The sequence below is a fragment of the Sminthopsis crassicaudata genome, chromosome 1, assembly GCF_048593235.1.
Source record: "Sminthopsis crassicaudata isolate SCR6 chromosome 1, ASM4859323v1, whole genome shotgun sequence".
Taxonomy (NCBI): Eukaryota; Metazoa; Chordata; class Mammalia; order Dasyuromorphia; family Dasyuridae; genus Sminthopsis; species Sminthopsis crassicaudata.
Window position 1 is genome coordinate 146993331 of NC_133617.1, and position 22187 is coordinate 147015517.

The 22187-nt window shown below is 35.0% G+C and overlaps 1 pseudogene; it reads left to right on the forward strand.

Annotated features, from left to right (window-relative positions):
- The first annotated feature begins 5697 nt into the window (after positions 1 to 5697).
- On the forward strand, positions 5698 to 8050 carry LOC141549383 (peptidyl-prolyl cis-trans isomerase-like 4; annotated as a pseudogene).
- The last annotated feature ends 14137 nt before the right edge of the window (positions 8051 to 22187 follow it).

Here is a 22187-nt window from a genome sequence, read left to right on the forward strand (position 1 = left end):
ACAGTTTTCTATCCACTTTGACAGCTAACTGTCCCAAGGGTGTATATAATAGGCACTTAATACATGTTTACTAACAGACATGAAGCTACTAACTTTTTTTCCTATCAAAATGAACTATTTCACACCATTGTTCACCAAGTTTTCATTTCTATCACTTAATACCCTTAATAAAAATTTAGTGATTGTAAATCCTTACTTGTGCTGACAATAAGTACAATCTCAAGATGAGATTTTTGATCTCTTAAAATGATAGAATACATTCTGGAAAGAATAGGAAGGAGCTATGATCCCATTTGAAAATATCAAAAGCAGGAGAAGGAATACTGATAGTATACACCTAACAAGAATGAGTTTTCATACATGGAAGCCTACAAGCAAAGATGAACCTTTGAGGTGAAAGTGAACCAAATTTGGGCAGGACCAGACTCCTGAAAAGATCAAGCTACATAGGGATGCCCAAACTAAAACCTACCATGAAAAAACAAAAACCGTAAGCAGTCATTTACTGCTCAAGTCAAAAAAAGTCAATAAGGGTCTACTATACTAAGTGCTAAAGATATAAAGAAAGGAAAGAAGAAGAAAAAAAGTTCATGTGCTCAAGGAATTAAGGCTAATGGAATCCATTAACACAGGAGCTCATGTAAGGGACTCCACAATCTGAGACCCTTGATAGCACAGTGGATAGAGCACTGGCTCAAAGTCAGAAAGGCTTGAGTTCAAATTACGCCTCGGAGACTTATGAGCTATGGGAATAATAGTTATTTCCAGAGTTGTTGTGAAGATATGTTTGAAATTAGCAGGGAAATAAAGATCCAAACAAAATAACCTCCACTCTCAAGGAGCTTACAGACTATATATTTGCCCCAACCACCTACTTATTGGTCATGTTACCAAAAAAATGAAAGGAACAAAAAAAGGAATAACCACCAGTAAATGTAAGTGTTTTGGTTTTGTCAGTATGATATTAATATTATTATTATTATATTAATGTTATTATTATCATTATCATCATTCTTCCTTCTTAAGATAATTAAATCCGTTATTTTAATATTATTTATTAAATTTTAATTTAATGATTTTTATTATTTTGATATTGTGTATTAAATTTTAATTTTTTAATCCATTAAGACTTAATTTAATAATCAAAGATATCACTCCCAGTTAATTGTTCACATAACATTCAGCAAGCCAATCTTTTGTTCAACATTTGACCTGGGATGCTAAGTACCTTATAAGGGCCTAATTTCTGTTATTATTTTCTACTATTTCTTCTTACCTGCTGTTTTCCATTTCCCATGCTCTTCATTCTTCCATCAGAGACATCAAGAACTTAATCTCTATCTAACACCAAAGGTATTTCTACTAGGTGATATGAGCCAATAAAAGGTTAACATCCCCATCTTTTTCAGCATGTCCTTCCAGCTGCCAAACACCCTTCTATTTCCTAATTGTCCTTCACACCTACTACCTTCCCAGAGTAGTATGCCATACTCTGCATATTCTCAATAGGAAGCTGTTTGGTCTGGTACTTAAAATCTTCACACTTCATCTTTCCCTTCCATGAAGTCCAGTCCATAAGCATTTATTAAGTAGCTAATAAGTGCCAGGTATTGTGCTAAGCACCGGGAACACAAAGAAATGCAAAAGACAATCCAATGGGAGGACAACTAGTAAACAGCTATGTAAAACAAGATAAATAAATTGGAGGAAATCAACAGAGGAAAAGCACTAACATTAAGGGGGATTGGGAAAGGCATCTTGTAGAAGGTAGAATTTTAGTTGGGACTTGAAGGAAATCTAGGAGAGCCGAAGCAGAGATAAGGAGGGAGAGAGTTCAGACAAGGAATTGCAAATGAAAATATGCAGATTGTCTTATATAAAGGAATGCAGGAATTTCACTGGTTTGAGGGAGTGAGTAAAGTATAAGGAAACTGGAAAAGTAGGAATGAGTTGAGTTTCAAAGGGCTCTCTTTGGATGACCGAGAATTTTATATTTGATGCTGGAACTGACATGAAGCCACTGGAGTTTATTAAAGTGGGGGGGGGGGGGGAGGAAGGAGGTGCCATGGTCAGGTCTGTGCTTTCGGAAGATCAGTCCGGCAGCTGAGTGAAAGATGGCTTGGAGTGAGACCAACCAGAAGACTATTGCAAAAGTCTAGGCATGAGATAATAAGGGTCTAAACCAAGGAGAGAAGCAATGTCAAAAGAGAGATAATGTATTCAGAAATGATCAAAAGAAAAAGATGTTCCAGGATTGAGCATACCATAGAGAAGCAATAGATCACGGAAGTTGAACTCAGAAAACCTCAGTTCAAATCATGGTTAATCTACTTCTTAGCCATGTAACTAATATGGACCTGGATTGAAGATGATTTGGGATTAAGTCCCCCCTCTAACATTTATTAGCTATGTGACTTTGAGCAAGCCACCCTCGGTTCTTTTGTGTGTCAAGTTGGGGTTGTGCTCTCTGACCTCAGAGATACCTGCCAGCTCTAAGTTTATGATCTTACAATGTTTTGGTAAGCCATTGTCCTTTGTGAGTCTGTTTTGTGATAGGTGGTGTTTGCACCAGTCCCATATTTATCACAGGATCATAAATTAAAACCTGAAAGGGATAATAAAAGTCATCAAAGCCAGCCCCATTTACAGAGGGAGAAAAAAAACAGAGAAGGTAAGTGATTCATAAACTCAGAGCTGGCAGGTATTTCTGAGACCATAGAGTATCCCTAACTTGACACAAGAGAAAGCTAAAGAATAGAGAGGGTGACTTGTTCAAACTCATAGCTAATAAGTGTTAGGGGATAACTTTGGATTATCCTAATAGACTTGAGCATTGTGCTGAATTTTAATAAGACGAAATTCAATGAAGTTTTATAAAGCTTTCTATTTGGATTTTTAAAAAATCAATCATAAAAGTACAAGATGAAGAAAGTTATTAGAAAGCAGTATCTCTGCTAAAACATCTAGAGGTATTAGTAGACTGTAAATTCACATGAATCAGCAGAGTGATATGGCAGTCAAAAAAGCAAACATAAACTTGGGCTTCATTAAAAGAAACGAAACCTTCTAGAATAAGTAACCAACAGCCCCGTGTACTCTGCTCATGTTCAGTTCTGGACACTATCGTTTAGGAAGGATGTCACTGAGCTAGAGAACATAAAGAGAAGCAAACACCAATGAAGAAAAGATTTGAATCAATCTTATATGATTATGAATGAAACACTTCTCAAAGTGAGAGCTCATTTGCATGAGATCTCTTCCATGATGGAGCTTAAGTATTCAATACTCTGGGTCTGTGTGAGGGATAGAATTGACAAGAGCTTAGAAATCTTGGTTTTCAGAGGTCCATGTTTGAGAAAGCAGTCAAGCAGCTTCTCTTCAGGTCTCTGAAGGGAGAAAATGACTCTGGGAATGAGCTGACACATAGAAATGTTGGATCCTCAATCTTAAATATTGAGGTGGGTGGCAGAGAATTAAAATGCTATGTTTAGGTGAGAGGTCTTGATTAAAAATAATAATAATACAACTTAGAAAATGCATAAACCTAAAGATAACCTAGGGAGAAAAGTAGGGAACTTGGTACTTCATTTTTCTTACCCACCGATGGAAACTTACTAGTTAAGCACTAGATGTCATCTGAATGCCAGATGGAAAGCAAAATTGGCAGCCTCTTGGTGTAACCACCAATATGCTGAACTTTACTTCATTAAAGTTTATAGAGTGCTTAGAGATCCTGGATGAAAAGAGTTAAAGAGGTGCAAAAGGTGTTTTTTTAAAACCCCTATTACTAAGTCACCACTGTGGGGCTGCTCACAAAGAATTGGGTTTTTTTTTTTTTTTAATGCCTCATATTTTTAAGGCACCATTTTAGACTCTGCTGCTTGCTTTGGAAGACTAACCCAGAGTTTAATAAATGTTCCTTTTGGGAAATCTTTCTTGATTTTCAGCCTAAATAGTACTTTTCTTTGTTCTACACTTTCCATCCCTCTCCTCCATTCCTCCATTTCTTTATGTTGCCTTAAAGACTCCTCTCCTTGAACATCTGCATAGTTTGAATACTTAAAGATAATTATAAGGCCTCCTTCTCTTTGTCCAGCTCTACACACCTAATTCTTTTAATCCTTTCTCATAAGTTAGTCCCTACAGTCCCTTAATCATTTTGTTGCCTTGCTCACAATTCCCTATGCACAGAACTCTAGTATGTTGTGGTTATCCTGAATCCACAAAGTTACAGTAAGCTGTGGTTTTTCCTCAAAGCTAGGATAATATGGTATTTTCATTCTAACAAATCCCAGGGAGAGTTATTTTTATAATAGGACTGCTTTACTAATTTAATGTTATCCAATATTGTTAATTATTTAAGTCAAGGAGTTTAGCTTGCACTTTTTCCTAAACAGCATGGTAGATTTCATTACACAAGATTACAGTTTTGCTCTCTCCCCACCTCCATCAATCCCCAACAAAAATACAGTGCCAGAAAAGTGCAAACAGTCAACACTAGTGAAAAATATGTATATGTTTATATTAGCCATAATCCATTTTCCCTCATCCTAGATCTAAGCAAGAAGCTTTCCCTCTTCTGCACCTTGTTTCATACATATGTGGGACAGATGCAAATATACTTTCCTTGACTCGGTGACTTCTTCACCAGTCATTTCCTACCTGGCAGACAATCATTTCCAGGAGCCCACTAACTAAGGTAGCCCACTTTAACTAACTTATTAGGAAGAGACTAACGCAAATTCAAAGGTAATATAAGAATTATTATACTCAATTTTTTAATTTACATTTTACAAATAAGGGCAGGGGGCTCTGAGAAGTTAAGACTGAAGCATTAGATTCCTAACCATCACTCTATCCACCACACTAAGCTACTTGTTAAACAGAATTGGGCAAAAGGACAGACCTTCCAAAATACAGCTACCTCTAAATTAACTCTAATTCATTAATGGATTTTTTGGGACCAGTTATTTGCAAATATACCAAATTGTACTATTATCCAAGCCATATTTGCCTCACACAAAAGAGCATCATTAAAAGACTGTCCAATTTAAGTTAAGGGAAGTAACATGTAAAAAAAAAAAAAAAAACAGGAATAAACATGGCATTACAAAGAGAGGCTAAGAAACAGGAAGATCTTAGTGGAGATAAGGGGTCAATGAGTGAAAGGAGAAATGTTTGGATATATTTGAGGCATGTAGAGAAGGGAAGAAAAGTTGTAGAAAAGAAAGATTATTGGGGCAGCTGAGTGGTGCAGTGAATAGAGTACCAGCCCTGAAGTCAAGAGGACCCAAGTTCAAATATGACCTCAAACATTTAACACGTCCTAGCTGTGTGACCTTAGGCAAGTCACTTAACCCCAATTGTCTCAGAAAGAAAGAAAGAAAGAAAGAAAGAAAGAAAGAAAGAAAGAAAGAAAGAAAGAAAGAAAGAAAGAAAGAAAGAAAGAAAGAAAGAAAGAAAGAAAGAAAGAAAGAAAGAAAGATTATTAATGAAATGATGAAGAATTTTGTCCCAGTCTCATGGGAAAGATGGAGTTAATAAAAATTCTTGACCAGGGCAATAACATTAAAAAATCCATGCTTAGGTACCCAATTCTGGGAGTGATAAAAAAAAAAAATGAAGTGAAGTAAAAATTAAATCTGAGATAAGATAAACTTGGAGGAGTCCAAGAAAGGGATGGAGGTCCATGAAAGTATGGTGACATTGGCTACAGAGAGTAAGAGACAAATTCATAAAAATTAAAAGAATCAATAAGATTTGATGATAGACCTTATATATTGGGAATGATAAGGGAGAAAGTGAAGATGACTTCCAGGTTTCAAATTTGTTTAACTAAGAAAATGGAAGTGCTAATGACAGAAACAAGAAAAGAAAAAAGAAAAAATGATTCTGAGTTGAAAATGCTAAGATGTAATGATTATCTCTATTGATAGATGTAATGATTCTAATTTCAATCCATTTTCAGGTCAATGTTCCATTCACCTTTTAAATATTTGATGTATTGTTATCTGGAAGAGAAATAAATATGTATGTCTTCAAAGATCATAACTTAAGTAGGAGTGATAGGGGGTAACATTTGACATTATAAAGAAGTACTTTCTAATAATTACAAGAAAATTTTGAAAAAGATGGAATTGGCAGCCTCATGAAGCCTTCCACTGGTAGGAATACTCAGCATGAAACTGAATGGCCCCTAATAAGCAGTGATGTTGAGATTATTCTTGCATCAGGAAGAAAGCTAGACTAGATGAACTCTATTATCCCTAACTTGAACAATTTATGATTCAATGACTAAAAAAAAAATCAATGAACTTAATGAGGTTCTGAGAAGGACTGATGAAAATCTAGCACTTAGATAAAGGCAATATACTTGACCTTCCCTTTATGGTCCTTTTATTTTTATGAGAACCTGTGTTTGAATAGCTGGGAAGGAAAGGGTCTCTTGGGTAGTCAAGCATTTGTGAGTCTTTTTTTGTTGGATATGTCCTCCCCCCCAAAAAAAAACCTCCGTGTGTGTGTGTGTGTGTGTGTGTGTGTGTGTGTGTGTGAAATAGTAAGAAAGAGTCAAAGAACTAGGAGGGAGCACTAAGCTACACTGGCTAAACAAAATTCTCATAGGCTTCCATGATTTTTTGAAAGATATTGTTATCACAATAAACTCAGTGAGTTCTATAGAGAAAATCATTAAGAGAATAAAAGAGAGTAAAAATTCTGAATTAAATCAAACCAAAAAAAAAATCAACATATTCTTCATCTGTTTCCCTCATCCAAATATACTTCTGTATAGGACTGGCTCCTGCCTTGGAAATATTGCCCTGAATACTGTAAAATAGAGAAGTCATAGATTCACAATGATTTTTGTACATGGCTAACCCACACACACATCCAAGTTATAGACAAACCAAAAGGCTGTATGGGAATGATGCTTTGCCTGTGTGTCGCCCTGACATCAGACAGATGTCATGCTGAAGAAGCATCAGAATAGAAGAGCTGCAGGAATTTACACTTCCCAGCTTCTTGGAGTCCAAGGGAAGTCATGGCGGGGCTCCAATAACACAGGAAAGAGTGACAGTATCCTTGCTTGAATATTCTGAAATTGTACAAAATTAAGTACTCCCAATTATTGTCTCATTTGAAATTTACAGAAAGATTTATTATACATAATGGTGGTCCTATAAGTACTAGCTGTGGAAGAGAATAAGTTTTTGTGCAACTGTGATCAAGCAAGGTTTTTTGAGGCAGGAAAAAAAATGCCAAGAATTAAGTACAAGAAAAATGACTCAGTATTTGTGGTGAACAATGACAGTGATTAATATGGATCTCAAGTTCATATTACCACAGAAGAAAATCTAAGTTACCTTGATGATGTACATATAGTGTTTGGTGAAGTAACAGAAGGAATGGATGTAATCAAGAAAATTGGTGAGACATTTGTTAATAAAGATGTACCTTAAGATCCATTTGATGACCCAGCTGGTTTACCAATTCTTTTGATCAATCACCACAACTAGCCAAGGAACTACTAGCTAGTGGCCAAATAGGAGCAGGTAAAGAAATTGATGATGTCAAAGGGAGATCAGTTGACAAAATTGAAGAAATACTGGCAGAGGAGCAAAAGTTCAGATTATTCTTTTAGAAATGGTGGGAGATTTACCTAATACAGATATTAAACTTCCAGAAAATATTCTATTTGTGTGCAAATTGAATCCAGTGACCACAGATGAATATCTGGAAATAATATTCTCAAGATTTGGACCAACCATAAAAAGCTGTAAAGTTATTCATGACTGGAAGATGGAAGAGGCCCTTTGTTATGCATTTTATTGAATTTAGAAAGGAAGAAGACTGTGAAAATGCCTTTTTCAAAATGGATAATCTGCTTATAAAGGACAGAAGAATACATGTAGATTTTAGCCAGTCTGTTGCAAAAGTTAAAGGGAGAGAGAAAATGGGAAATATGTCAAAAAATGATTTCAAAGAATATGAAAAAGAAAATGAGGGAAAATCTTCTAAATTTGTTCTCAAAGATAAAGTAAAACCTAAATAGAAGACTGGCTTATAAATTTGTTCTAGTTTGACTTATGTTAATTAAGATCTTGTACAAACCTAATTAAAGCAGAGACTATTCTTACCTTTTATTTGTAAAAATCTTTCACTGGAAGAATATAGAAATTTTCAATTAATATAAAATATACCAAAAGACTCAATATAAGTTTTTTTTTTTTATTTTCAAAAAAAAAAAAAAAACTGAAAAGTAATTTGCCTCCTATCCTCACATATTTTACAGTGAAGAAGCAGAGCTCCAGAATTCAATCAAGAAAGAGAAATCATAAACTAACTTAGCTGAGGAATCAAGAAGGTTAGACTATATGCTTCTTAAGACTAGGACCCTCATTATATGGAAGAGAAACTAAAGTTTAGTGAGGTAGGTGATCAAATCTCCTCTACACATCAACTACTACTTCCTTCCCTCTGAGATCCCTTTTATTTGCTTTGTATAGATCTTGTATGTATCTTCTTCTTCTCATATTGCCTTCTCTGTTAGAATGTGAGCTACTGGAAGATTTGCATCTTTCTCTGTACCCCAAGTGTCAAGCACATAGTAAGGGCTTAAAAAATAGTTCTTGAATTCCAAAGAACCCATGATGAAAAATGCTATCCACCTCCAGAAACTGACAAACTCTGAATGAAGATTGAAGCATATTTTTTAAGGTTTTTTTTCTTATTTACTGTGCATCTGTATTTTCTTTTGCAACATCACTAATATGGAAATGTGTTTTGCATGACTTCATAGGTATTATACATTGCTTGACTCCTCAATGGGTGGGAGAAACAAAAAGAATTTGGAATCCAAAATTTTCAAAAATTTTCATTTTTACATGGAATTATGAAATATATGTATGGAATTATGAAATATGTGTATTTTGTGTTATTATACATTATGTACATATGTGTACACATATGTGTTTATATGTGTATATACTTAGAGAAATTATTGTTAACTGATTCCTGTACTTCTTAAATCATGTAATAACCATAGATAGACCTACCCCAACAATGGGATATTTGAGTTCAAGGATGACTGGTATTTGAAGTTCACTTAGCCCAGTAAGAATTAGGAGTAGGAGGAAAGAGAAAATGAGTATAAAACATGAGTTGGCAGGTGGTACAGTGTCCAGAAGGCAGCTACTTGGCTCAGTGGGTAGAGTAGAAGACTAATCCCCCTGAGTTCAAAACTGGCCTCAGACATTTAATAGCTATGTGCCCACAGTCACTTAACACTGTTTCTCTTGGTTTCTCATCTATAAAATGAACTAGAGAAGGAAATGGCAAACTATTCCATAATCTTTGCCAAGAAAACCCCATACAACAGGGTCATGAAGAATTGGACATGACTGAACCACAATATAGTAGAGAGAGTTCTGGGACTACCATCAGGAAAACCTGAATTCAAATCCTACCTCAGCCACTTACTAGCTTGTGACCCTCACCTGGTCATTTAACCTCTGTTAAATCTGAAAATGAGGTAATAATAGTACCTACTTCCCAAGTTGTTGTGAGGGCCAAATGAAATAATATTTGTAAAGCACTAAATACTTATTTTCCTACTCCTTCACATAGGTTCAAGGACCCAAGAATATTTCTCTCCAAAGAGGCAGGAATTTAATCTGGTGATGATATAAAATACAGTAAAGTTTTTTTTTTCCTTTTTTTTTTTGGGGGGGGGGATAGGAAAAGAGGAAGCTTGCTTGTTTTAAAAAATATGTACAGTAAAAATAAACTTCCAAGGGGTCACTGTCTCTTTTATGAATCTTGGCAAAGCCCTCTCAGAGTCACTGTACCCACAATGGGAGTGCTGTAAGGGATAATAAACATTGTAAAGCAGCTTTCTGGCAAAGTCTCATCCTGTCCTGCTGTGTATCTAAAAGGTCAGACTTACAAGTCAACAATAATTAAGCACAACTTCACACCACTAGGGCATTGCCAGGCACTGTGTGCTATTTGTGAGGTCTGTGCACCTGCATTCCCTGGCATCAGGGATAGATGGGGACCAGAGGAACCTGTCCCTGTAACCAAGAAGAGCGGAAGGAGGGAAACAGTGATAAAGTCAGTTGGTTGGTGCCCAGGAAAGAAAACATCTCATCATGAGGAAAAAATGTTTCCGTCTGAAAGATAAAAATAATTATTAGCAAAGAATGAGATAATTAGTCTGGAAGCAGAGAGCCAAGCTAAGGGTGGAATATGTGTCTCATGGAACAATCAGATCTGGGCACCTATCTGGGGAAGGGAATGGATGGAAGGAAGGTGTGGAGAAAAAGGGGGGGAAGTCTTTGAAGATGTTGTGGAAAAGGAAAAAAATAAAAGGTCTTTGAAAGCCATCAGCTGGGTACACAGCTGTGGCTGAAGAAGACAAACTCAATCTGAGATAGTTTTGGCAAAGGAATTGAATGGAAAGTCAGAAATGAGATCCTATTACTTTTCAGAGTTCTTATTAGACTTGGAAAATTCTATTCTGTCTCCATGACCTATCATTGATTAGGGTGAAAAGGAGAGCCACCAATCTAGACTGGGATTTCAAAAAATTATGGAACAGATTCTCATGAAAACTGAAGAAAATAAGATATGATTTCATAGCTTCTCTCAAATGAAGAAAAGGGACCAATAAAATGAAAAGTTTGCTATTTTTCTCTTTCACTGGTTCAGAAACTGGGGAATGCCACATAAAAATGAGGAAGCCAGGAATGAGTGAGGAATCCCGACAGAACTCATGCATGCTGGAACATATGGAATAAGTTATCGAGAAAAGTAGCTGTAACTGAGGGTTTATAAGAGCTGAAGGGGGTAGTTATGCTTCTTTTAGAGACAGAGGAGATTGAGGGTGTGGTGAAAAAATAGCAAACCAGGATTAGGATAAAGCAAAACAGAGGAGAAATGTTGGGTTAGGTGAACTTTCACCTACCCTAAAGTGATTTATGTACTTCTGAATGGTGAAGCTGGACTTCATTCCTGGGGATAAAGGTGGAGTGTGAACCTGCACGAATCTAACCTTTCTTCAAGAATTCTGTGAGCCATTTACAGGGCTACCTTCAGGGGCTGATCAATCAATCAACAAGCATTTATTAGATACCTCCGACATACCAAGCATTTTTCTAGCTGCTATGGATACAAAGACAAAAACTAAAACAGTCTGACCTCAAGGAGTTAGTTTATTTTTGAAATCAATTTTATTATTCTTTTAGGGAGATTTTAACAGTTCGGAAACTCTCTGTATAAATTCCCTCTGCTGATGCAGATCAGCAACTATTCTATGAATTATGGTCTTAAGAGAATTGCATAGTACTCTTAAGAAGAAAATTGAAAGGAAGGGTTGCACAAACTAATAAGCAGAAGAGCAAGGATTCAACATCAAGTCCTATGGCTCAAAATAGAGTACTCTTTCCATTCTCCCAGTAGCATACTGGTTATCTGATATTTTTATCAGATTGGCTAGTTGTCACTTTGGAAGACGGATTCCTAAGAAAACACAATGAAAAGGACAGATAAGTTTAAAGAAAAGGTAATTTGGAATGGTAGGGAGAGCGCATGATGAGAATAACAGATGAGGGGGAGGAGGAGGGAAAGAAAGCATGAATAGAAATCATCAAAAAGGGAAAGAGGGAAAGAGAAGTCATCTGTATCACACAAGGACCAGTTCTGCCTGAATCCTAACTCTGTCACTAACTTGGAGAGAACTTAAAAAACTTTTTAACATGTGCCTGTTATTCTGCTATAGGACTAGTATTTGCCTTCTTTTATTGTTATAGCTCCATTTTCTACAACCACTGGGCAGAGACTGTGTCCAATTTTGTGTTTTGTACTCCACAACACCTAGCGTATTATCGACACTCAATAAATGCTAACTAATGTTGTGTTAAGCAATAAATTGCCACCAGATGTTTGCATGGCTTTGGCATCTTCAGCTGTAACTGCCTGCATAAAATAGTAGTTTAATTATTACATCATACATCTCAGTAATGGAGAGCGTCTGCCTGTCCTGGAGCTGAAGACTTACATTCAACTTGTTGCTATACTGTACGAGTAAATCTTCAAGGCAAAGTCCCTCAGGGCCAGTACTGGGGAGAGCCAACAATCAGCTTCCCATGACCATCTTGAATTGTTTTGTTCAAAGGCAAACTCTAGTATCCAAACCCCTGAAGAAGATGTAAAATGTCAAGCAAAAAAAAAAAAAAAAAAAAAAAATAGAGGCCTCCAGCCGAAATGAAGCTTAAGAATGAGAAAAATATACATGGCAGTTGCAGAAAGGCAATTAAAAGTCAGAAAAGCTCCAAAGATGCAATAGCCTAGCTGTCCAGCAAAATTAAAGAAAATCAACCTAATTCACTCCTTTGCATGTGTAAAAATGTTAACGTTCCACATTTATAGAGGGAAAGGACTCCTTTATTTCCCTCCTGGATTATCACAAACAAGAGTTATAGTAAAGCCAAGTTATAGTTGCATGGAGGATATAACTAGCTTAGGAAGAAAAGTGTTTTCCTTTAATAAAAGAAAAATATAAGTCAAACAAGAAGGAAAGGATTTAGATCACTGAGATGGCCTGACAGCAACCAGGAGAATCACATAGCAACCAGATTTGCCTTGGTTCCCCTACCCTGCTGTCCAGGACTATGACCACCAAGGATTATCTAACTTGATTTGGGAGTCATTTCCTAGGTCTCTTGCCTGAGAATGTTTCTTGCTTCATAAAAGGATTTTATAATGTGTTATGTTTGCCTGCTCTCTTCTCCCACCACATGATACAGACTCAGGCCGAATGTTGCCAAGAAATAGTACCCAAAGAATTGGAAAGGCTGCAAAAAGCTATGATTATGAGATATTATAAATATCTTTATTGTTATAATAAAAATCTTTTGCAATTGAAATTGATCTTTGAGGTCATATAGTCCAAAGCTTTTTAAATTAAATGTAGTGGGAGATCACAAAATTATGATTTATTATCAGTAAATGTTTGGTTTGTATACTTATTTTATATACCTCTATGACCAGAGTCACATAAAAAATTTCATGAGCAAAAAGGTAGCAAATGGAACAAGTTTAAGAAGCCCCAATTTAGTCCAATTCCTTCATTTTATGGATCAAGAAAATGAGATTTGGAGAGTTAGATAAGCTGGTCCCCCTCCTATGCTCTCTAAAGTTATCTTGATTTAACTTTATTTTACTTTTGCCTGAGATTATTTTGGTTCTCTTCTCTATTTTATATACATATAGTTATTTGCATTTACTCCCCTTTCAATTAGAATTAAAATACAGTGCCTTTGCACTTTTCTTTGAATTCTTTGCACTCACCATGCTTAATCAATGCTTGCTGACTAACTTGACACAACTTTAAATAGCTGAGTCAAGATGGAAACCCTGGTCCTCTAACTCCATATCTAAAGCTCTTTTTGTTACATCATAGATCTAGAAAAATCACTTTAAAGATGATCTTGTCCAACTTCGCCACTTTGCAGATGAGGAAACTGAGACCCAGGATATTAAAAGTGCCTTACCTAATATCATACATGTATAATCAGTGTCAAAAGCAAGATGTGAGCTCAAATTCTTTAACACCAGAGTCAATATGTTTTCCTCTGTACCGTGTTGGCTCTGCTTGGAAGATTTCATTGTGAATAAAAAATAAATAAAGATCTTGAAACAATCCAAGGATCTCCAAAGAATTATTTTGTTCATTTCACTTCTGTATTTTTCAAAATAAAACAAATGTTTCTAATTTTGAAAACTAAGGACCTGGAGTAATCTCAATTTCTCCTCTCAAATCACAACTTTAAAAAGCATATTCAGTCAATTAACACATTTGCTTATTGCCTGCTATGTTCTATGATGGTATAGAGAATACAATTATAAATTAGATGTCCTCAAGGAATTTATAATCTACTAACAGAGATAAAACATGCACACAAAAATAGCATCACAAAAGGCATACAAAGTTGTAAGATTTCATAATAGAGGTCATTTTTAAATTGGAAAATTGGAAGAAGTCATCACAGAAATGGTTATGATTGAATTAAGCCTTAAAAGTGATGTAGGACTTCAAAAAGAGAATTCAGAGTAAGGATATGCTACCTGGTCAACAGTGGATTAAAGCTAACAATGTTCAATTTAATCACTGAAATTTAGTTTACAACTAATGTAAAGGCTGTCACTTTGGTTCAAACAATCACTACAAGATAGGAAAAAGGGCTTAGAAAGCAAATGAAGTAAAAGCAATAATAACCTAAAAGTTCTACTGACCTGAAAACTCAGTGAGTTAGCAATCTGAAGTAGCTAATCAAAAAGCATTTTATAAAGTATTGTCCAGTTTAAAGCTGACAAGAAAAGGGAGAAGGGGGCGGGGAGGAAGAAGGGAGAGGGAAGGAGATGGAAGCAGGAAATAATCTCTGTCTAGAACCTAAACAGAAATATCTGTGTCATATGGTGTCTCATTCTGAAAACCTTATTTTAGAAGATATTTAACAAACTGGATTATACCCAGTGAGAGTACACCCAGCAGAGTGTTAACTCAAAATTATGCCATGTGAAAATTGATTGAACTAGAAATGTTAAGCTTAAATTCCAGAGAGAACTATGGAGACTAAATGAGGATCAAAGCAGAGTTTTTCATCTTTTTTGTTTGTTTGTTTGCTTGGGTTTTTTTTTTTCTTTGTGTTTTTTTTTTTCATTTTTGATCTGATTTTTCTTGCACAGCATGATCAATGTGGAAATATACATCCCACTGATGGCTGTCTTAGAGAGGGGTAGGGGAAGAGAAGGAGGAAATTTGGAACACAAGGTTTTGCAGAGGTAAATATTGAAAACTACCTTAGTATGTATTTTTAAAAATGAAATACTATTTTTAAAAAATGTTCAGTCTAGAAAAAAGGGGACATAACAGAAGTAATCAACTATATGAAGGACTGTCATTATAGAAGAAGGTTCAGACCAAGCCCCAGTAAGTAGAAGTAACAGGAAGACTAATTCCAACTCAATAAAAGAAAAAGCTGCCTAACTATTCCCCCAAAATAGAAAAGAGTGTGCTAGGGAAAGTGAAAGGTCGAAGGCAGGAAGGCAAAGTGAATAAATAACTTTTTCACAATTAAGAGTTTTTCAAGCAGATACTAAATGATCACTTGTAAGAATCCTTAAGATAAAATTCATGTTTTGATAAAAGTTAAACTAGATGACCTCGAAGATCCCTTTCAATTCGATTATGTATAGGAGATAAGGATGAGGAAATAAAATTGAAAAGATATTAGACACAGATAGCTAAAACACTTGAATTTTGATCTAAAGAATTTTTACTTTATTCAGTTAGCACTGAAAAGTCACTTAGAGGTTTCAAGAATTAAACAAAAAGATTAACAATGTCTTAAGAAAATTGATATAAGGAACAACTTATAGAACAAATTACAGGATTAAAAAAAAAAAAAAACTTGGGCACTAAAATACCGCTAAGGAAATTTTAGGGAGTAGTCCAGACATGAGTCATTTAAGGCCTGAACTATAGTGGCTGCAGGAATAGAATGAATGAAATGGATCCAAAAGACATTTTCTTCATAATTAACAATTTAGCACCCATTTATCTTTCTCAAGCCAACTTTCAAAAATCATAGTCCTTATTTGATATGTCAACCCCTTAATACTCATGAAAGAGATAATATAACACCTTTATAGTATAGTATCTTAAAGTAGGTAGTATTTTAAAGTTTATATTCTTTTTTAATATTTTAAATCAATGTATTCATATTTGAATTGGATGTTTCATACAATAAATTTATGAAGAGTACAAGTATCATCTCCATATTACATCTGAGGAAACCAAGGAAAAATGACTTACAGTTATACAGATAGTAAGTGTGGGAATCAAGATTAATACTCAGTTCTCCTAACTCCAAGTCCACCAAATCACATCTCTTCCCTACATTTGATAGTCTTATATGAAGAATTTATGGAAAAGCATAGATAAAGGCTACACAGGATAACAAGGTATGAATTCTTTGCCTGAGTTCACAGATCTATTGAAGAAATAAAAAATATAAATGAAAATAAGCCTCCTTTTGTTTTAGTAACTCATGTGTCACAATTCAGTCACCTAGTTCTACAAAGATATGGTATTCCTATGGCAATAGACTCCAAAAGTGTATGCTCTTATTTCAAAAGTACTATCTTCTTTTTTTTTTTAACTTTATTTCACTAATGCTCTTTAAAAAAAAAAAAAAAAAAAAGTTTTTCCCAAAATTTTTCATTAATGACCCTTCTTTATAAGTTAAGTACAGTCAATAAAAACAAATCAATATATTGATTGAACCTAAAAAGTATGCCCCATCCCATCTTATTTTACATACACCGTTCTGCCAAGAATTGGGGAGACATGCTTCATTATCAGTCTTCTAGAATTATTATTGAGCAAAGTTCTGAAGTCTTTCAATACTGTTCAAAGTCTTTACATTATTTTAGACATTTTATAAATTTTACTTTTGGTTCTATTTTATTCTACATCAATTCAGAGAAATCTTCCCAATTTTTTGTAATAATGGGCACCCAATTGATTTCCCATACTGACATTTTTGGTATACATGGGATTTTTCCCTCTGTTTATGACTTTCTTGGTATGCCTAATAATTCTTTATCAATGAATCAAAGGGTACAGTTTTAGTGACTTTGGGAGACAAAATTTAAACGGTTTTCAAAATGTTTGAGCCAATTCATAGTCCCGCTAATAAAAACATTCCTAATCTGATCCATGGATGTGTTAGTAAAGCAATTGGCCACTAGGTGGCACAGTGATTAATGGAATTAAAAATTATCCAAGGGTCCCTTCATTAGGGACTGCTGCAGATCAATGAACCAAAACACAGATATCTGCATTTTTTATTTACCCTTAGAGACAGGTTCCTGTGTGTGAAGAAAAGGCAGAGAGCACAGAGCATCAGCTTCAGCAACCTTATAAAGAATGTAAATGCATAAGCTTCAAAGAAAAGAGAAATTTTACAGAAGACAGGAGGGGAAGATAAGAGCATACATACCTGAGAATAGCAAAAGGAGCAAAATAAGGACAAACTTCTTTCCCAGCCTTTATTTTGTAGCTGTTGTGACCTTTGAGTTTCCAGGAATACTTTCTGAAAGTTCAAAATACACTGGGATAGGGTCTTCTTTTTACCATAATAATGACAAGAAGAGCCAGAGTTTTTTTTTCCATCACATTCTTTCTCTTAATCTGTGGCAGCAAGAGGCCCGAGTCATAAAATCTCACCACACTTGAGTACTGGAATCAGGAACACATGAAGTTCAAATTCAGCCTCAGACATTTACAAACTATGTGACCTTGAGCAAGTCATTTAAGCTCTGATTACCTCACTTTCCTCAATTGTAAAATGGGGTTTAAAAAAAGTAAGTTACTAATATAAATTGAAAGACACTTCCTAGTGACCCTGGGCAAGTCACTTAACCCCAACTGTCTCAGAAAAAAAAAAAAAAAAAAGATAGTAAATCAATAATAGCACTTACTTCCCAGAGTTGTAAGAGGATTCAAATGAGATAATATTTGTAGAGCACTTAGTACAGTATGTGGTACATAGTGGGTACAATATAAATGCTATTATTATAATAAAATGTTTAATTGGCTAGCCAGAGAGAAAAAAAGACTCATGATTCACTTTATCCATTACTTTCTTAAATCTATACAATCAACAAAATAATTGTAAATGTTCATACTAAAATTTTTACAATCTAATCATGAGAGAGAGCTGGTTTGAGCTGGCTTAAGTATACAATTAGCCTGACCCCATTATTTAAACTTAAATACGACCCCAAACTGCTGTGCTGTTAAAACGAGATTTTAGATTCATCTCTCCTCAGAAGCCTGTCAACTTCCCTAGCTTAATATTATTGTGAACTCCTAATCCAAATCTGCTGCCTTGTTTATGTTATTTTGCCCAGAATTGTGAGTTGGCATAGGGAACTCACTTAAAAAAACAACAACAACTCTCTACCAATGTGGATAAGCACCTGTTTCACAATTTATCTAGTCTTAGGCAATTTACTGGGGCACCACAAGATTAAATGATTTGTTCAGGCTCTTACGGCCAATATGTATCAGAGACAGGTCCTGAATTCAGGTTTTTCTGTTTCTAAAGACAGTCTTTCCATTATTTCACAAGGACTCTCTTCTGCCTAATTTTACACAAAATTTCCTGTGAAAGACCTTACAACAGTTCAACTCTCCAGAGAAAGTACATATTTTTTTCATTTAGCTCATCAATCAAGAGCACATTCATGATCTATATGGGTGAGGTTGCCAGGAATAGGAATTATTGTATCTTAGAACTTTTTCTACAGTATTTTCACATACCTACCTCACTTGATTTTATATACCTTCATTTAGCAGAACAATATCATTAAGTAGATACAAGTCACTTGAAAATTTTGCCAAAGATTTTTATTGCAGGAGAATTTTCTGTCATGGTATTTCACTCATGTTTTAATCATAAATTTTAAGTGTATTGTGACGTTAGGTTAGGTTTTTTTTCCCTACTTTCAGACCAGTTGTCTGAATGAACATAGTGAAATTTTTTTTCATTTGTATATGATTCTATCTTTGCTTTAAAGATGATTGTTGAAAATTGTTAAGAACAGACTGATTTTTAACACACATGAAAATTTCGAAATGTGAAAACTGGCAAAAACTATTCTAAATATCCACTGATGGACTCTGACATGAAAAGATTCCCTAAGGAAAAGAAAATACCTCACCACTATCACCTGGCCAATATCACTACTACTCAGCAGTAGGTAGGAAAAACTCCCATTTTAAAGGAATGTTTTCTGTATAAGTGAGAGAGGAATAAATAATAATTATGAAGTTTAAATGAAAAAAGCATTATTATTATGCCAGTGAATCTTACATTGTCTTCAAAATCATTTATCTTATCTAGTCTAGCATCAGATCAACTTCAGAGAAAAGGAAAGGGTGGAAAGAAGCCCAGGAAAACAAAAACCAAAACCAGCATTACTTTGCCCATTGACAAAAACTTTCAAACCCTTTTCCAGGGAAGACATATTCATTGCCTTTATACCCTTCCTGCATTCCACATTTCCTCCCAAAAGTAACACTGTATGTGGTCACTGATTCAAGACACTTTTCTCTGGATTTGGAGAAATTGAGAAGAGGAAAGGGGAGGCTGAGGGTGTAAAAATGTTGGAACAACTCTGTACAGAATGTTATATGTAGCCTATTGCTATGTTCTAGACTTTTGCAATTCAACACAATGAAGACTTTAGGCAAGAATGTTCTACTCCTCCTTTAGGAAGAATATTTTTTAAAAAGGGAGGAGGAAGATATATAATCTATAGATTACAGTTGTTTCATTTCCCATCTCAGAGACTAGCTTCTCTTTAAAATATAATACTAGTGCAAGAAAATTAGGAAATTAAAGAGTTTAGAATAGTTTCAAAGTACTCAAAAGTATCTTCTCTTCACCCATTTATTTCTTCATTCAACAAACTATATTGCATGTCTAACATGTATGTTAGACTTTTTCAAATGATAGAAATATATAAACAATTATTATCCTAACCCTCAGAGTTTGTTTTAGTAGGAGAAATAAGATGTTTAGACAACCACAATATGAGTCAGTTTATACAAATAACCACAATATGAGTCAATAAGACTCAGAATCAAATGTAGTAAGTTCTGTAATAGTTCAGAGAAGAGAGAAAAGAGGGCTAATTGGGAGCTAATTTTAATAGCATTGAATTACAGAGAGCCCCGACGCAGAAAAAAAACAATTCCCAAACGTTTTGATAGAGTATTAAAGATACAGGTAAGTTTATGATCACTACAAATCTTCACAGCTGAAATAACAAACAGTATGAAAAAATAAGATAAATTTCCACAGGGAAAAGGAGTAACCATACCACTCTATACTCTTGTTGGGCTTAAAATGTTTGATTTCCCTTAGGGGCCTCTGATTAAAATATGGGTTAAAACCTATCACTATAAATACTATTTCAATGAAAATCTCTGCATCACCAAGATTTTCAAGTCACTCCTCCTCACTGGACCTCAGTTTCCTTAACTATCAAAGGAAACTTTTAAACCAGATTATTTCTAAGACCTCTTCCAGCTTTAAGACTATGGGGATAAACTAATGACAGTCAGTGTGATAGGACTATTGACCTGTAGTATTCAGTCTGTGATCATTACAATGAGGACTTATCTTGCATGATTATAGTAACAAGGTGGAGTTATGAACCTAACATGGTTCAAATCTGACCTCACTTATTAGCTGTGTGATCCTGGGAAAGTGACTTAACCCTGTTTGCCTCAATTCCGTATCTGTAAAATACGCTTGAGAAGGAAATGGAAAACCACCAGTATCTTTGCAAGAAAACTCCACAAAGAGTCAGACTGAAATGACTGAATAGCAATAAATTGTATATGTACCTAAACATATACATGATGTCTGACCAATCCAAATTCTAAGCTCTTTATGTAATTATATATTGAATGGTAAAAAGAAAAAAAAAAAAAAAAAAAAACCTGAAAATAGATCCTTCTAATGACCAAAAAGCTGGACCTGAATAAACATTAAGAAAATGTAGCTTCTCTTTTTTTTAATAGGGGAAGGATACCAGTGGTGTATAATACCACATATAAAAGGTGTTTCAAAAGTCACTGTACTTTACATTATGAAAGCTTAAAACTGCACTAAGACTTCTGAGACACCCTATACTGGATTGATATAGTAGTTGTTTTGCTAAACTGTTTCTTTCCTTGCTTTATTTTTTATTATTTATTACATAGGATAGCTTATTGGGGGAGGGGAAGGGAGAGAAGGGATGTAATCAGAAAAGAAGAAAGCAGCAAAAGAAAGTTCAATACATTTGTAGTCAAGAGGGCTTGAATTCAAATCAATCTCTCTAACCTCAGTTTTCTCAACTACAAAAAGAAGTATCCTAACTGGTCTCTGAGGTAACTTGAGTTCAAATCAATCTCTCTAACCTCAGTTTCCTCAACTATAAAAACATATTTCTTAACTGGTCTCTGAGGTAACTTGTAGTTCTATACCTATAATCCTATTTATCACAGAATCATAAATTTATATGTATGTATGTATTTGCATATGTAAGCATATACATATGTTTTTGTTGTATGTGCACACACACATATATATGTACATGTACATACATATGTGGGAGTACACCTATATACCCACACATATATATATCATAGGATCATATATTTATAACATTTTTATTTATAGAAGTTTCAAACACATGTTTATATTTAACTGTATATATAAAGTTTAATTCACATATTAACATATATATATATCATCTATATCTACATAATATTACCTAGAAAGAGAGAGAAAAGGGGGGGTGCTAAAATGCCCTATTAGATTCTTGAGACAAATTGTTATTGACAGTGCTATTCATGGCATTGCTATCATTAAGAGACTGTTCATTGTTTCTGGTACTGAACATCAGATGCACTGACAGCGACAAGGTTGATGGAAGGGGAAAGGATCTGTTTTGCAGTTAAGAAAAAGCAAGTGCTCAGGTTTTTTAGGCCATTTGAAATCCAGTCAGAGGAGTACTTGATTTCGACATTCTAAAGTACTTGGTGATGATGTAGCAAGTAGTCTTTCCACATGTGATGATGTCTTTTCAGGACCAGAGTTTCCTCAAGGTTTTCCAAGCCTTCAGGCTCCTGCTTCTATTTCAAATTACCAAGATGATAGCATCCCTGGGAGGATGTAATTAGTCTAAACTCTCCACAGCTGTGAGAGATGAAGGCACAAATTCCACTCAAGATTTGGCCTCTTCTGGACTGAATTTACCTACATGACACCAAGGTGGAGCAAAGGGACTACTTAAAAGGGATTGGACCAGCATCATTGCTATTCAGTTTCTTCCATCACATTAACTATTGGGAGACCTAGGGCTCTTCTACTGGCTGCTTCCAGCATACCACACCTCCATGTCATTGCAAGGGACCAGAGAGACAGTTGGTTAGAACGCCTGGGGTGGGGGAGGGGAAGCAGAGCTCAGTCATGCACACACAACTGTTATGCTTGGGAATTCAAAGAGAGCTTGCAATTCATTATTTGTAGAACTCGGAGGACGATAAAACGCCTGGTAACAGA